Source organism: Epinephelus moara, chromosome 1, assembly GCF_006386435.1.
Source record: "Epinephelus moara isolate mb chromosome 1, YSFRI_EMoa_1.0, whole genome shotgun sequence".
Classification (NCBI taxonomy): Eukaryota; Metazoa; Chordata; class Actinopteri; order Perciformes; family Serranidae; genus Epinephelus; species Epinephelus moara.
In genome coordinates this window covers 1,022,706-1,029,124 of record NC_065506.1, presented here as the reverse complement: position 1 = coordinate 1,029,124, position 6,419 = coordinate 1,022,706, and positions in this window count along the sequence as shown.

Sequence of the window (6,419 nt, the reverse complement as noted above, 5' to 3'; positions counted from 1 at the left end):
TGCCTCAAGTCTGGCATGTATAAAACCCAATAAGGCACCAGGGCCTACAGTGTTAAAAGATTGTACTATGCAATTAAAAAGAGTTTTGACTAAATTATTTCAGCTCCTGCTTGACTCATGTACAGTACCCAAAATTTGGAAAATGTCTAACATTGTGCCCATTCCTAAAAAGTCAGGGGCTTCAGAATTAAAAGATTTTAGGCCCATTGCACTTACCTCCATTTTAGGTAAGTGCATGGAGAGTGTTTTAAGTAGACATATGACAGCTTCTATATCGAACAGCCTTGACCACCTACAGTTCGCATAAAAAAGTAAGAGGGGCGCAGATGATGCGACTGTAACCTTGTTCAACACCATAACAAAGCATTTACAAGCCCCCACACACTATGTTAGAATTCTTTTTATTGATTTCACATCTGCTTTTAACATCACGCAAATACATATCCTTATGCAGCGACTCATCGATCTAGGGGTTAACGATGGCATTATTCATTGGATCAGAGACTTCCTCTCTGACCAATAATGGAAAGCTGCAGTACCGGAGGCTGCAGTTTCAGGACCACAGTTCTAGGACCCTTCAACTTTCGTCATAGCACCACCTACCGAGCGGAGGCTGCAATAACGGAGTCTGCATTTTCAGGACCGCAGTTTTAGGACCGTTTAATTTACAGAGCAGAGGCTGCAATTACCTTAAGTTTAATTTTATTTTTTGTTGTACCCAAATACTACTTTTTTATTAAATAGTTATAATCAGTGTTGAGCAGTAACTCATTATTTAGTAACGCATTACTGTAATTTGATTATCAAAAATAGGAGAAATGAATTAGTAATAGTAATTAGATTATAGTTACAAGCCCAGGTTACGTTACTATTGCCGGTAACGCAGTGTTGGCCCGCCCCGCCTGACCTCTGCGGTTCTCTTCTCCTCTCGCCCACACTTAACACCCGTCCTGGGCTACACAGTGTCGGGATGCTCCGCTGTCCTGCTAGAATTTGTTCTGTGTTGTTTATTATTATTTATTTTTTGAGGGAATGGAGTAACTAGTAATGTAACTGATTACTTGTGAAATTAAGTAAACAGATCAGAACTGTGATTACTTTTTAAAGAAGTAAAAAGTAATTTAATCACTCTTAACTCATAACTTGCCAACCACTGGTTATAATTTAGTACAGTGGTATACAACCTGATCTCACAGAAATACGTGAAATGACCATGACCTCTTAACACTGCATTCCGTGGTGGCAGCACGTAATTGAAATTACGTGCCGGTACCACGGAAACAATGCCAATGTAAAGTCAATTAGGATCCTTTTTCTTGGTGGACACACGGATTCCCTGATTCAATAACGTCACGTCAACCTTGTTTTCCTCAATGATATCTTTAACATTCCTGTATACACACAAAAACACGGAAGTGTCCTTGACAACTCAACAATATGACAGGTTAATGTCAAGGCCATAAAATAAAATAAATGTATTTTGCCAGCTTTTGATAGCGTAGAGCTTTAAGAGCATTGTGCTGTGGGCGGATGGGGCGCGTTCCACTACTGTTTTGTAGCTACTGTCTGCTGTGTGTGGGCTTCATTCCATTTCAGATTGCTGTCCGTCTGCCGTAACCGAATCCAAACGCCACTAATAAATAAATAAATAAGAAGAAAAAAATAAGGCTGAGCACGCAAGAACCAGGGAAGAAACACCATCACATGGAGTTGTCCGCATTGGGAGGCGGCCGCCGCGGCAACCCGGCCATCCTCACTCCACCACGAGAGAGCGGACCCCAAGCCAGCGCCACAGAAGTAGAGCTAAACCAAATACATCATTGGAAAGGTCTCAACCTGGAGAGTAACATATGTCAGTATGAAGATTCTGCATGGCTCCTGCTTTCAGCCATTGACCTTTGCATGTTTGAGGGCTTATAACTCAGCAACAAAAGGGGGTACAGACATGGGACCAACTGTTATAGAGAGCTCTTGACCTCAACTATCTTGTGAGTGTAGTCAACAACTGGGGGTGCTGTCAGATATGGGCAAATTATGGATAAAATTAATTTTCACCCATTTAGAAATTAGGTATTTAAAATCTGATAACACAAGTGTGTTTACCATCCCCTTAAAGTCCACAGTGTACTCTCAAGTCAGTATTTACAACTTCCAAATCTAGGAAAAACACTTATATTTTTTAAAAACTACAATTCCCTGGGACCGCGCCATGCAGTTTGATACATATCAGCAACATAGTTGTAGTTCTTCTGATTTGCAAAGTAGGGTTCTAAATAGGGTTGTAAAAAGATATATCTACCCAATATATCTAATATCTAGTAAAGTCGCACCTAGATGAACTATGTTAAGAAAAAGTACAGATGTCTGCTAATTTTCGATATTTTAGCTAATACGCTAGAAACGGCGTTTTTGGGACGGTAGGTTTGTTTGCGGCTTGTAAAATAGAGTTGTAAAATAGGGTCGTAAAAAGATAGATCTACTGAATATATCTAATATCTAGTAAAGCCGAACTAGTAATGACACTGCACCTTGATGAACTACGTTAAGAAAAAAAGCAAGGATGTTGGCTAATTTCATATATTTTAGATAGTACTCTAAAAACGGCGTTTTTTGGAATGGTAGGTTTTTTGCGGCTTGTTGTAAAATAGAGTCATAAAAAGATACATCTACTGAATATATCAAATGTCTAGTAAAGCCAAACCAGTAATGACACTGCACCTAGATGAACTATGTTAAGAAAAAGTAAGGATGATGGTTAATTTCAGATAATTTAGCTAGTACTGTAGAAACGGTGTTTTTGGGACTGAATATTTGAATAGGCCTATATCAAATATCTGGTACAGCCAAACTATCATGTTATTATTACTATTATTATTACTGGTGGGAAATTATAACAGAGGAATATATTTGCCGTTTTAATATCAAGAACACTTTCGTGTTTCTGTGTGTATACAGGACGTTGTTGAATCAGGGAATCCGTGTGTCCACCACGACAATGGATCCTAATTGACTTTACATTGGCATTGTTTCCGTGGTAGCGGCACGTAATTTCAACCCATTACGTGCTGCCACCACGGAATGCGGTGTTAAGAGGTCATGGTCATTTCACGTATTTCTGTGAGATCAGGTTGGTGGTATAATAATAATTAAGTACACAAAGAAATAATAACAATTGCATGTACAATTCAGATCGCCATCTAAAGTGCCCTGAAATGCATCACACAGTCATGCTTACTTCAGGAAAAAGAACACCACATAAGAAGTCTACTTCATAGGTAAAGCTCAGTGTCATTGGTGTTTTCTCCAACATGCCCTTAAGACGGCAAACAGGGTGTCCTGCTGCTCTTCACTGTCGAGGTACACAGGCACCTTGTATGAGGGTTTCTGCGAAAACCACTTAGATGGCTTTCCATTAAGCACATCCTGTAAATAAACCAAAGGACAGAAATAATTATGTTATTATGTTATGTATAATATCCTAATAATGGCAGAAGGTGAATCAATTGAGTTATTCAGTATGTAAAATGTAATAGTTGTCAAAAGTACCACCAAATGCTGCGTTGCTCCCTGTGACTGTATGATGAAGTCCACAAGTGTTTTTTTCATTTTGGGTATGGTCACTGACTGCCTGCATGTGAGCGGGAACATCCTCAGTTGGGGCTATCCGTTTTGGCAGTCTGTACACTGGCTGAAGAGTTCCCTGGAGCAAGCTTCTGGCCTCATTACTCCAGAAGGCAAATCTCTGGCCATGTCTTAATAACAACATTGAAATAAATTATTACATGTGGAAAAGGACAAGTTATGTGTACAACTGACATTCCTAAACACCATCAACAGAGACAGCCATCAAGACCACCAGATCTGTCAGGAAAATGTCAATATTGTGCATATCTGGTAGGCTATTAATGCATAGACAGACACATGGTAACTTTATTAGCATTTTCTAAGAGATGTTTCCAAATCTTACCTTCATGGACAACTGCACAAGTGGCTGCCCAGATGAGCCTGTACTTTGCTCAACTTTGTGGGTTGATAAACTGTTGAGCTGCAGAACGGACAGTGAAATGTGTTGCAGCATGTGCTGCATCTTTTAATGTCTTTAATGTACCGTGGGGCACTACGGTATTGTGAAAACGTCCTCAATCAAAGTATATCCTGGTAAAACAGTGTCAGTATGGAGTGTGATGGAAAATTCTGGTATTTAAATACCTTTAATCTATAATGTGTTGTATAAGGTTACTTGTTTTGATGAAACTGAACTTCTAACCTAATGATGTGTGTCGCTCATTTAACCCCTACTGTGACAGAAGTGAGAGACACCAAGGTCACAAGCCAGGGAGACTCAGACACCAAGATTATGAGTCAGGGAGGACAACAAGTGTCCTTGTTAGTCTCAAGAGATGTTGTGTTTTAGGAATGTCAGGGCGCCACATGTTTTGACTGTTGATGTGCATGTGTTATGGGAACTATAAAAATAGCAGGGCGAGAAGACTTGCTAGGCATTCACTGACTGACTGTTCATGCAGTTGTATGTGTGAGTGTCTCCATTCATGAATGCTTATTAAAAGTCAAGAAAGACAGCCGACGTGTGAAGACTTTTTCTTTAAACTGCCACTACAAAATTGGCGACCACGAAGGGACCTCATCTGTGAGCGGATTCTGGAATTCTGGACTGAAGGTGTGAAGACTGTGCGCACAGCAAGAGCTGAGGCTCTTACCACCTCAAACTCCCTCACAAAGGAAGGTTGAGAAGGGCAATTGACGTCTGGAAAACCGGGATTCCCTTCACCGTTGGGGTCCAACGAACTTGGTGGCTGTCAACATCTCGCTGTCTTTTCTGGTGAGTTTTGAGGACTGCGCAATAAAAGTCTTTTCCACCTACTGAGATAGGTTGGCAGACGTGCCAGGCACCGTTTCTGGGAAGCAGAGTGCAGGAAAAGTGGTGAGCTCGGTTTAGGTCAGGGACCTAAAGTAGCGTAGGTTAGGAACCTAACACGACACCTGATTATTTCAGCCGTTGAAGGCGGAAGAAAAGGTGGTGATTATTTCAGCCGTTGAAGGCGGAAGAAAAGGTGGTGAGAAGCCGTCTGGGTTAGAGGAGAAGTAGAGACACTTGCTATCAAAGTGGACGTCTGGGTTAGAGGAGAAGTAGAGACACTTGCTATCAAAGTGGAACAGACAGAGTGAGTGAAGTGCATTTTTCCTTATTTCCTTTTTGTAAGTCGTGCGCGTTTTTCAGGTAAAGGTAGAAAAAAAAATCCTTTAAAGTGATAAATTTGTGCATTTTTTGAGATTGATTTTTGCTTCCACAAATTTGATTTACTTCTAATAAGAAAACTGAGAGTTTGATTACAATGGGATGTGGACAGAGCAGTACCTCAAAAGGGAAAATTGAGCCTGATTATGGCGCTCCCAACGTGAGATTTATGGAGATTAATTATGGAAAGGAGAGCGTGGCTCAGTTAGATCTGTGGGTCAATAAGTGCCATGTGTCTGCAAAAACCTACATAATGAAACCAACTTGTGACGTTTCTCTAAGTAACAGAATAGACCCACTGGCTATATAGGATTTTTTAAAATTCTTTTTATTTATTTTTTTCAAAAACACGTTAGCATGTAAGTTAACGTTGTAGCATCCGTGTAAGCCAGCATGCTAACAAGCTAACGCCGTTGCAGCAAACTATCGTAAAAGTATCATACTCAGTGGACTTCATGAAGGGTAAACTTATCGATTAATGCATAATGAAGCCAGCCCATGGTATCCATTTAAAGACAAAGTAGCCAACTTTTAACCGTAAACAATTAAAGAAGCTGACATGGGCAGACCTATGGAGACTCAAGCCATTCCGGATCTCCTTCTTGCTGAGGGCCGTCTATGACACCCTACCAACCCCTGTGAACCTGCACAGATGGGGCATGAGAGACGACCCAATGTGCAAGCTCTGCGGGAAAAACGGGACCATGGCACACATCCTGTCAGGATGCAACATCGCTCTGTCCCAAGGCAGATACAGGTGGCGCCACGACAAAGGGAAGGCACAGGTGCAGCGCACAGACTCAGAGACCGGTGAGACGCAGGAAAGTCCCAGTCAGGAAGCACCCCACAGTACTGGAGATTTCTCGGCATCCTCGTCACCCACAACCCACAGGAGTACCCTCACTGATGCCACACCACAGACTGAACACAAAAAGGAGAGGATTAATTGGCCGAAAATGTCCGAAGCAAAGGAGTGGGCGAACTTCGATCAGGACTTGGATAGAGTCCTCGAAGTTACACTATCGGGAACAGTAGAGTGGAAGGTGAATTCTCTCACTGAGATCATGTACAACCTAGGGAAAGAAAGATTTGGAGCAATCGAGAGAAAGGTCAACACCAAGGCAACAAAACAACCAAACAGGTGAGAGAGGGAGATCCATAA